At 35.9% G+C, this 12,362-nt stretch overlaps 1 protein-coding gene across 8 annotated transcripts in view; it reads right to left on the reverse strand.

The window, feature by feature from the left end:
* FER (FER tyrosine kinase) overlaps nt 1-12,362 on the reverse strand; it is a 439,678-nt gene that overhangs the window by 166,443 nt on the left and 260,873 nt on the right. The gene's annotated exons all lie outside the window — the stretch shown is intronic.

The raw sequence follows: 12,362 nt of genomic DNA on the forward strand, positions 1-12,362 counted from the left end.
TGTATTTCATCTCAATCAAATTTCCTTGCATATTCATAGTTAACTTCAGATAAAATGTTTGGTCCACTGAAAGGTGCTATCTGACATTCTACTGTATTTGCATACTTATTTTCCTGAAATGTAGAAGTTTTATATTTAAAAATATGAAGGAAAAACTTACTGACCGACACATTAATAGCACTCTTGTATTAAAATGTAATTGTTTGGTAATGCTCTAGTAGGAAGAAAAAGAAATGACGGTCTCAGATTAATTTTTAATTAGTTAATTAACATTTGCACAGAACAATCTCAGCCTAAATAAGTAACTAATAATGCTTTGAAAATACTGACAGTTTTCAAAGGTTGGATATTGTTTACTCTGAAGTATCTGGGCACCACAGGAATCTGATAGCTCACTGAACTGAAAATCCAATCTACCCTTAATGTTAGTCTCAACTCAGATGAATTAATTTAGTAGCAGATAGTATTTACTAAGAATTTAGAAAGTGTTGGGAACTGTGCCACATTCATTACACATATTATTTCATTTAATTTTGGAAACATTATTATTCTTATCCTTCATTTTATAAGTAAAGATGTTGAGGCTTACAGAGATTCAGTAACTTTCCTAAAGTCACACAGCTAAAAGTAAGAGAGTAGGAATATAAATTCACATATGGCTCCAAAGCCATAGTGGTCATATTTACCCCAGCTTCCAACTGAGAGTGAGAGTGCACTTTGAATTCCACTGAGCATTTCTTTTACTGTAATGCTATAGTGAATAACAGAACAGCTTTTACATATCAGTTGTGATAACTGATCACTGGGAAGTCTCAAACAGTTTGGGGTATTTTTCCCAATGAGCTTTCTTAAATAGTTCTCTAAAGAAATCCCGACTCCATCATCAAGTACACTACAATGATATTAATTCGGTAAAAGGGGACATTATATAGAGATAAGAATATTTTCTGATAGTCTTATTCATAAAGACTTAAATCTCTATTACTAAGCAGAGGGTATGCGGTTAAGTTGGCCATTTATAAACTCATCTCTTATATGGACCTGCTTTTATACAAAATACTGTTGAAGGCTTCTGGAAGCACAGGCTTCACAAGGAGCCAATAGCTTTTCTAGAGAAATCTCTTGAGTTCAGATTGGATGCTGCCTGAACTGCTGATCCAGAGATACGAAGTTTGGGAAATAGTCATGAATTTTATAACATACCTATTTAGATAGTCAAAGTAGAATTTACCTAAAATTTACCTCCACATGAGTAAACATGATGTACAAAAATTTTTCCTAAAGCACTCTTTGTGGTAGCAGATGACTAGAAAAACAGTTATCAAGCAGGGCATAAACATATGCAGGGACAGAAAAAGGGCTTTTCCTTGTGTTTCCTATGTACTCTCTGAAAGTAACACTTGAAGTTATTCCACCACCTACAACACAATTGTATCAGGAATTAAACTGAAAGTTGCTTACCCTGACCGATGAGGCCCTTCATCATTCTATCCTCCTGCTTTTTAACCTTATCTCCCAAGCTTGCCATGCCTCAGTCACTCTACCCTTCCTCCTGTTTCTCAAACACAAAATCCATTCCTGCTGACATCTTTGGCACTTGCTGTTCTTTGCCCTCCCCCAGCCAGTTGCAGAGGTGTGAACACAGATGTCACTTTTCCTCAAGTCTCAAATAATTTAGGGGCCACCTATTACCAACTCTGAGCAAATCTTTTTCTATAGCAAAGTTTGCAATAGTAAGTTTATTTCCAATTATTTTTAAAGATATCTCTCTCCCACCACTGAATTCAGGGAAGAAAGAGATCACCGATATATTTTTCACCAATGTTTATGTCATTGGAACATAGCTGGTGCTCAGTAAGTGCTTATCAAATAAAGTAGTTAATCCAAACCTCACAATAAATGGTTTATGAAGAATGACAAACCTTGAAGAATAACACATATATTTTTAAGTTTCAAAGTCACTTAATACAGGATGATACATGTTTCCAATAAAAATAGTAATTTGGGGGGGTCTATTTTTTTTTTGGTCAAAAATGACTAGTTTAGAATATTTTTGAAAGAATTCATCTACTCCAAATTACTGCCTCACTAGCTTAGAAATTCCAATTTAAAAAGAACTGAATATAAACTCTTAAAAGTAAATAATCTCTATGACCTAATATTTATAAATTGCATATATGATTACCTATTCTTTATGTTTAAAAAGCACACTGAAAGATGTAAAAAACTACAAGCCAGGTATCAAAGCCTTTCATTCTATTCAACACCTGAGAGATGTTAGCTCTAAGAAGGGTTTCTTAATTTTAATAGCCAAGATAAAAAATTTAGAGATCCAACCACTTGCTGGTAGTACATATCATCTTAGAAGGTAACGTTTTTTGGAAGTCTTTATCAAGACTTGAAAATGTTCCCAATACTACCATGGACAGACTGATGTGTAATAGAAGGAAAAAGAAAAATCAAAGCGAAATAAACCAAAATCCTAAAAACCAGGTGCTAACCTGAAAATATTTAATATATGTAATCTCTTGAGATACAAAATTATTAAAGATGCTACATGAAGTCACTTCTTTAATCTTTGTTTGCTATAGAAAACCTGTCATCTTGAATGCAGATATTGTCAAATGTAATCCTGTTTTCTCAAGTTTGACACAGAAGAATTTAGGCAAACTTCTTCTTTCTAGCAAAGGTTACATTTTCTAGGTGTATTTATCAGATGCTCCATCTCAGGCCCAGCTGTGTCAGGTACTGAATCATATTCTTCTTCGTATTGAAATTCATGCCCATAAATAGGTACCAGTGACAATCTACTTCAGTTTTACAGAGAAGGACAAATGAAGGCAAATAAAGAACAGGAAAGTTCCACATACATAAAACCTTGTTATGACAGTTTCAAATATTATGTTCACATTTTCAATGACAAGAGGCTATACAATGCTTAATATAAAGTGCCATCTCTCAAGATGAATTTGTGAAGATGTTTTATGTTACACAGCATCTGAAAACCGAGTAAGGGAAAAAAGGATACCTAAATGAGAAGAGAGATATTAAATATGACCAGAAAACTAGTGAAGAAATGAGGAAAGAAAAATGCATAATGGATTTTCAGAAGTAATTAATTTGGCTGGTCATAAAATGAGCATTTAGCCAAGAAGATTGATTTCATCCTCAAAGTTTACTCAAATTTATGAAGGGTAAGGAAGAGAAGGCCAAACTATATACATTCCCATTCACTTGACACAACCAAACAAAGACCATGTGGCCAGAAAGCCTCAAAGATAGTATTTTCCATGGAATTTATCATAAACATGAAGCTCTCTGTACATTATTTACCCTTGAAAGATGATAAAGACAGCAAGAATCTCGCATGTGCAGTTCAAGGTAATCAGCACAAGAGGACTGCTGAATATGAAATACTTGTTACTGCGATCTACAAGGCTTTGCAGGATTTGAACCCCATCGCTTCTCTAACCTCATCTGCTACTATTCTCCCCTCACCCTTACTTCATCCCCACTGCTCTCTCTGCAGCTCTCAAGTCTGGAATGCCCATCCTCCAGATGTCTGTGTAGCTTGCTCTCCCCTTTTCATCAGCTTTGACTCAAATGCTCTGCTTTTACCGAACCTTCCCTGGACACTTTATGACTTCAACCTCCACCCCTCCCCAAAATTGCTATCTTCTTCCCTTTAGGCTTCCTATTTTCATGCCATTCAACATAATACATATTTTACTTATTTATCCAACATATTTCTTCCCTCACTAGAATGTAAGCTTCATGAGAAGAGGATTTGGGCTTTTTGTGGAGTCTTTTGGTCTGTTTTCTTCACTGTTGAATACCCAGTGCCTGGCATACATACTAGGCATGCAGTAACCGGCTGTTGAGCATGAGTGAATAACCTAAAAAGTCTAGATTTAAATGAGTAGCTATGAACAGAGTGATACACCTTCTCAAATATTAACGCATAAGGTTTTCACTTCTTCCACAAATTTAAGAAGAGTCCAGTGTTTGTCTGGCTATCATTTCTGAATACGAAGAATAACTTACAACTAGAAAGGGATAAAATTGACAAACTACAGTAAGAAGACAGCAGTGCAGTATCTTTGGCTAATGCTGACAAGAGGCATTTGTTTGCTTTCTACGTAAAATAGTCTGATATTTACAGTATTTCAGTGAAAGTAGAAAAAAACTCAAACATTCACTTCTCAACTTTCATCGTAAATAAAATGAGTATTTTTTAAGAACTCTGATTCAACCAATTTTCAGTTGTCTTTTAACCTTGGAAAAACAGTTTGTGCTCTTCACTGTTTTAATAACTGTTTTCCTTATAACCCTGATAATAGGAAAACAATCTCATACTAATAGCATTCAGATTCATATTCATTAGATAAGTTATAGGGGAAAACCTATTTATTTGTAAACACTAGATATTATATGTAAATTTTCATTTTTATTTCAGTTGAATTCTCCAGTTTTATTAGTCCTGTTCGTACTAATGTTTGCATCAAATATAAGTAGGCTTTTACTCTGGAAAACAGTATGGAGGTTCCTCAAAAAGTCAAAAATAGCGTTACCGTACGACCCAGCAATTGCACTACTGGGTATTTACCCCAAAGATACAAATGTAGTGATCCGAAGGGGTACGTGCACCCCAGTGTTTATAGCAGCAATGTCCACAATAGCCAAACTATGGAAAGAGCCAAGATGTCCATCAACAGATGAATGGATAAAGAGGATGTCGTGTATATATACAACAGATATTATGCAGCTATCAAAAACCCGATATCTTGCCATTTGCAACCACGTGGATGGAACTAGAGGGTATTATGCTGAGCGAAATAAGTCAATCAGAGAAAGACATGTATCATATGATCTCACTGATATGAGAAATTCTTAATCTCAGGAAACAAACTGAGGGTTGCTGGAGTGGTGGGGGGTGGGAGCGATGGGGTGGCTGGGTGACAGACACTGGGGAGGATATGTGCTATGGTGAGTGCTGTGAATTGTGTAAGACTGTTGAATCACAGACCTGTACCTCTGAAACAAATAATACATTATATGTTGGAAAAAAAAAAAAAAAGAAGCTAGTAGGAAGGGAAAAATGAAGGGGGGAGAAATCGGAGGGGGAGAAGAACCATGAGAGACTATGGACTCTGAGAAACAAACTGAGGGTTTTGGAGGGGAGGAGGTGGGGGGATGGGTTAGCCCGGTGATGGGTATTAAGGAGGGCACGTATTGCATGGAGCACTGGATTCACTGTTATACGCAAACAATGAATCATGGAACACTACATCAAAAACTAATGATGTAATGTATGGTGACTGACATAATAAAATTAATAAAAAATTTTAAAAAATATAAGTAGGCTTTTGATATTAAAGCAAATTTTCTTTCTTTTATTTTTTTAAGATTTTATTGATTTGAGAGAGAAAAAGAGCAAGAGCAGGGGGAAGGGCAGAGAAAGGGGGAAGCAGAATTCCCGTATACAGAGCTCAATCCCAAGACCCTGGGATCCTGACCTGAGTGAAAGGCAGACGCTTAACCGACTGAGTTACCCAGGCGCCCCAAATTTTCTTATTTAACATATTACTTAGAACTTTACCTGAGAATTTTAATACATTGCCATGTATAGTAACAAAAACTTAAAATGATAAACAAACAAACAAGAAGAACAGTTAAAACTAATCAGTACCTTAAAGAACTGTTTATCCATGTGGAAGAAGGCATACGTATTCATTTCTCCTACACTTCCCTTTCCATCATTAAGGAACTTCAATTACCAGACAGTCCCTTTAAAAACCCAATCTAAGACAAGAATATAGTTCAGAACATGCTTTGTCCTGCTCACCAGGCCATCTGCCCCCTTGCGAGAGGTACTTAGAGGTATCGGCGCCATCAGATGCTTAGATGAGTAATATTGCTCAGATATACACAGTGCCTCTGTGGCTCAAATGTACCGTGAAAACTTACTGTTGTAACATGGCTTCCTTTTGCTCATTTCACTGATGAAAAGAAAAATCTGTACCCTTCTTTAGAGTCACTCAAGCCAAAAAGTAATACAGTAGTAACAGTTATTTTATTTTAGGTTTTATTTCTCATATCCTCCTTGTGGGTTCATGTTTTTAGCATTCGGCTTCACCTCAGGAAAAGAATATCCACTACTAGAAGCAAGTGATATACTTGAAAAACAACAGGAAAATGCCAATACCATCTGTGCGGTTATTAATTTATGTCACGTGTAAATAAAGTAACTAATTTCAAAGGATGTTAGTGCTTTTAGCATCTGAAGAAATGGCCAATTTAAACTATCCCATCTGCGTTTGCTTTGGGATATTAGGCAGCAAATGAAACATAGGGGCAAACCAACCTATCATTTGGCTGGGAAAGAAATATCAATTTAGAGATGTTATCTTTTCAAAATGTTTTGGCAATGTTTTAAATTATATCAAACTATTATCTATAATATAAAATGGTAACAGAGAGCATTTATTTTTTCATTAATGTAATATGCTTGAATTATAAAATAAATGCCGAAGTTTAGATACATCAGTTAACATTTAAAAGTTACTCATTCTTCCCAACTGAAATTTGCAATGACTAATTATTACACTCAGACACATACCAAAGTTATTTTAAAAGAGAATTTTGTTAATATCTCCAAACGTAAGTCCATAAAATTAGGTTCTTCTGTGGTAATTTTTGTTAATTTTTATTAACAAAAAAATTCAGCCACTGAGTTGACATCTTATAATTTTTAGTAAAAAAAAATATTAATTTGAGAGTTACATGTTGTACCTTCCCTTCAGCTCAAAACTGCCTGCTGTGAAGTGATACTATTATACAACTGGCCGTGGGCTAGATGTATGTAAGACAGAGTACCAGCTCAGATTTTGAGGGCTCTCTTTTAGTGGATGTCAGGAGCCATTTTCCTTAACCATTTTTGGGCACAATTTACCCTTGCTACATTTATGATGAGTGAAACAAATGCCAGTCAAGTATCCAGAACCTTTGTTCCCAAGGAAGCAGGAACTCTCATTTCCAGTGACTACCATAAGAACCTTCCATAGCTATGGTGTCACGTAACTGAAATGGGTTCTGTTAAAATCACATACAGATAGGGGCACCTGGGTGACTCAGTTGGTTAAACATTGGACTCAGTTTCTGCTGGGGTCATGATCTGCAGGGTGCTGAGATGGAGCCCTATGGGGGACTCCACGCTCTGCGGGGAGTCTGCTTGAGGATTCTCTCTCCCTCTGCCTCCCCCCACTCACATGCACACTCTCTCTCTCAAATAAGAAAACAAAATCACATATATAAAATGTCATTATGAATCAGAGGGGTAAAAAATTTATTTTCTAGAAGAATTTAACATCCTAGCAAAAATTAGTGGAATTACTCTTATCAACTGAAATGATTTTATTTTGGGGGGTGCCTGGGTGGCTCAGTCATTCAGCGTCTGCCTTCGGCTCAGGTCATGATCCCAGGGTTCTGGGATGGAGCCCCTCATTGGCCTCTCTGCTCTGCGGGAAGCCTGCTTCTCTCTCTCTACTCCCCTGCTTGTGTTCCCTCTCTCGCTTTGTCTCTCTCTGTCAAATAAATAAATAGAATCTTTAAAAATAAATAAAAGTATTGAAATGATTTTATTTTTAAAGATTTTATTTATTTAAGAGTGAGAAAACATGAGTGGGGGGGCAGAGGGAGATGGAGAGGGAGAAGTAGGCTCCCCACTGAGCAGGGAGCAGGATGCTGGATGCTCTATGTTCAATCCCAGGACCCTGAGATCATGACCAGAGCTGATGTTTAACCAACTGAGCCACCCAGGCACCCCTCCATTTATTTTAGAGAGAGAAGGGGAGAGAGAAAGAGTGCACACAAGTTAACAGGGGGAGGGACAGGAAGAGGGAGAAAGAATCTGGAGCAGACCCTGTGCTGAGTGCAGACCCTGAGACCACAACCCCAGCTGAAACCAAGAGTCAGTTGCCCAAAGGAGCCAGCTACCCAAGCACCCCACAAATGAATTTAAAGAAAAGAAATTCTGATGATGAAAATATTTCAACTTAGAAGTTAAAAATATGAGACCAAAAAAATCATGTTGAGATTTCTATGTCAAAAATCTCTAGACCACATAAACTATATGAGCTCAATTTTTTTTAAAGATTTTATTTATTTATTTCAGAGACAGACAGAGTGCATGAGGCAGGGGGGCAGGGGTGTGCAGAAGAAGCAGAATCCCTTCTGAGCAGAGAGCCCAATACGGGGGTTCCATCCCAGAACCCTGGGATCGTGACCTGAGCACGCCTATGAGCTCATTTTTTTAAAAAACAGGTTATAGAGGGGAGATATATTTTGATGCTATCTAAAACCTGGTAAAAAAAATTCTTTAATAATTCTGAAAGTTTCAAATCCCGTAAGTCATTTTAAAATTAAGATAAATTTGAGGACTGCCAAAGGGCAGCATCTGTGTGAGCTAAGGCATGTAGCAGATGATTTAACATTCGATACCAGAAAGTTCTGAATTCAGAGAGAATATCCAGATCAGAAAGAAGGGGGCAATTACAAGTCTCTAGTGAAAGGAAGTGGAGACCGACATTTTTTAAGGCTTACTAAAATTAATCCCCTCTACTCAGGATCTGCAGAAACATTGTTACACTTAGAGGTTAAGGTGCTTGGTCTTCTCTTCATCCAGGAATTGGTGGCAGCCCTAAATGAATCACATATATGAAAATAAAGGACAGCTGCCTGGACCATAAATATTACGTTATGCTTGTCACTTAAAAAAAATTCTCTCACAGTTTCCTTCAATTTTGAAGAAAGATTTATTTATTTTTAGAGAGAAAGAGAGAGGGTGTGTGTGTGAGTGGGGAGGGGCAGTGAGCAAGGGAGAGAATCCCAAGCAGACTCCCTGCTGAGCACAGAGCCCTGTGCAGGGCTGGATCATATGACCCTGAGATCACGACCTGAGCCAAAATCAAGAGTCGGGTGCTTAACTGACTGAGGCACCCAGGAGTCCCTCATTTCAATTTCTAAGTAATAAACATGTTTGTAAAATAAAATGGAGTGGTACTTTTTTATTTTTTAGCATATTAGAGCTTTTTGTTTTTATTTTTAGTTTTTCCTAGTGCCATTTAGAATTGCCTTTTGTTTGATTTTACTTATCCAGCAACCCATGAGCCAGCAAGTAAATAAAGTATTTGTAATTCAAAAGACGATTCAAATGAAGACAGGATCATCTTGGAGTATTCACTCTAAACCTGAATCCTCAAATGCTTCTAATCTCTTTAAACATTACTCTGGTTCAAGTATATTTCGGATTTATGATTTCAAAGGGCTCAGTTATCTGACGAGAACAGGAGCATATTAAGTCTCTGCATAATACAATTTTGAAATGGCATGCACATTAGACATTAAGCAGTTATTAAACCTTGCTTTTAACCTACCAGTTTTCTAAATCTTCCCTCCACAGCTTGATTCCCAGTAGAGAAAAAAAGTAACTCATACAAAAATTTTCCTGTTTACTGCAATAAGCTATTTAACTTATCTGTGCACAAGGCTGAGAAATTATGGAACAGGGATTAATGTATTTGCCCATAGGGGACCTTGCATAGATGGTTAGCCTGAATTTTCATTTGTATTTTCAATTCATATAAGGATTACATATTTTGACCCACTTATAAATTGAATGACATAACAAAGTAGAGCACTATTTTCCTACTTGCTGTTTAACTAATGCTGACAAGTTACTTTCAGCTCTTTGAACTTAATTTAGCTTATTTGTAAATGAAGATAACAATATAGCCTGGTAAAACAAATGAACTAATATTAAAGTGCTTTGACAACTATAAAATATTATGTAAGTGTAAAAAATTATATATTATGCTACTTTTATATGAATAAAAACTAGCTGGTTATTTCCTTATCATGCCTTTTATAAAGAGAGGAAAAAACAGAAAGATACTGTTTTGAAGTAGTCTGAGAATTGAGATTTCAAACTTAAGAAACACTTTCCTAACAATTAAAATAAAGTAATATAGGTTAGTGCTAAAATATACTTAATCTAGCCACTTGAGTTTTACATATTAAGGAAAGATTCTTGAAGGTTACATATAAAACATATCAGCAGAACAGTCACATATGATGGTGGAAAGAGAAGAACTGAAAACAAATGTTACACTTCCCAATTTGTTCTCAGTCATTCCCGGCTAGAACATCTAGGGTTAGGAGTAGAGTTAGGGACAGGAGCAAGGGCAGGTTTAGAGTCTGGGTTACAGTTTTGGCTAGATTACAGCAGGCATTTTAATTAATCACTTTTTTCTCTTAGCCTACTGGAAAATAATAAAATTTATGATGATGAGAACACAAAGTGGTCATGTGTGAATATAGAACGTGTATATATGTTTTTACATAAAATCACAGTTCATTACACCTTACAACAACCCTATTAATTTTACTTTACAGGCAAGAAAACTAAGGCACAGAAGAGTTAAGTAGGTTGAGCAAGGTCACACAACACTACCTGGCTCTTGGGCTTTTTTATTTTTTAAAAAGCCATATTGAAGTTCAGATTATATACATAAAATTTATCCAACTTAATATACAACTCAATTGAGTTTTGACAATTTTACAAGGTTCAACTGTCATTACAATCCAGTTGAGACATTTTCATCAGGCCAAAAAAACCTCTCATACCTATAAACAGCTGGCCTTTAAACAACAGGGCTTAGGAACATCAACCCCATCCCACTGGAAAATCCACTACTGATTTCCCAAGAACTACTAATAGCCTACTGTTGAGCAGAAGCCTTACTACCTTACTAATAACATACAGTTGATTAAGATATTTTACATGTTATATGTATCATATACTGTAGTTTTACAATAAAGCTAGAGAAAAAACTTAAGATCATAAGAAAAAATATGTTTACCATACTGTAAAAAACCTGCATAATAAATGGATCCACACAGTTCAAACCCATGTTGTTCAAGGATCAAGGGTATAGTCAATCCCAACAGAACCCCCAGCCCTAAAAAACCACAAATCCCCTTTACCTATAGATGTCTTCTCTGGGCATTTCATAGAAATGGAGTCATATCAACATGTAGTCTTTAGCACTGGACTTGTTTTAATTAGCATAAGGGTTTAGAGGCTCATGTATACTGCAGTGTGTATGACCTCATTTCTCCTTATTGCCTAATGGTATCTTTTGTTGGGATATCCTGCATTGTATATCCATTTATCAGTTAATGGACATCTAGGTTATTTCTACTTTTCGGCTATTATAAATAATGCTGCTATGAACACCTGCATACATTTGTACTGACAAATATTTTCAGTTCTCTTGGGTAAATACCTAGGATCGAAACAGTTTACATGGGAAATTTATAACTTTTTGAGAAACTTTTCAATAAATAGCCAAAGTGGCTATTATTTTAAATTCCAGCAGTAATGTATGAGGGATTTGGTTTTTTCACACTCTCACTAACACTCACCAGAGCTCAAGAACTCCACCACTACCCTCTCCGGCCTTTCACTGACCACACGTGTGTCCCAGAATGTTGGACAGGAGAGAGGAAGAAGTTAAGTGAATGGAGAAGTAAGGGAGACAGAGATCCTTACACTTTTTCAAAGACAACCACATCGATTCCAACTGATGAACCTATATTGACCCATCAGGGCCCTCTGAGGTCCACAGTTTACATTATGATTCACTCTTGGTTTGTAGGTTCTATGAATCTGGACAATAATAAAATGGCATGTATTCACTATTATATGTGATGATGATGATCCTAAATCCTGCAGTTATATGGTAATATTAATAACTATATTGCAATAGCAAGCAAACCAATGTGATAAAATGGGAAGAACTATCCTTAATAGAAGAATCATGTTAGCAATATTTAATGGGCAATCTATACTAGCAGGTTTATTTAGTATATTGAAGTTAGAAATATTTTTCATGTTCCTTTAAATTTCTTTTAAAATAACCAAATACTTGTTAAAGCAAATCCTTGTTAAATATTAAATACTGTATTTATAAATTTTTACCAAAAATCAAATTTCACCTCTAATTATATTTTCTACCATAAGAGGATATACAGTGAAAGTAACTTAAGAAAATACTCTTATCAGTTCAAGGTTATCCTTGCTTGTTGGCAAAAGTGGTTAATCACAAGACCTAAGGACACTGAAAGTGACCAGAAAAAAATACAGGACAAATTCCTCAACAGATGACTTTTTTTCTTTGTTTGCTTATGAAAGACATTCATAGTTCATAAGGGATTTAAAACTCTATGGAATTTTATATACAGCCAAACAAGAGGATGTGCGGTATTATACTTGGAAAATAATGAACAAAATATAAGAGTAC

Source organism: Phoca vitulina, unplaced genomic scaffold (genome assembly GCF_004348235.1).
Source record: "Phoca vitulina isolate PV1807 unplaced genomic scaffold, GSC_HSeal_1.0 scaffold6, whole genome shotgun sequence".
Lineage (NCBI taxonomy): Eukaryota > Metazoa > Chordata > Mammalia > Carnivora > Phocidae > Phoca > Phoca vitulina.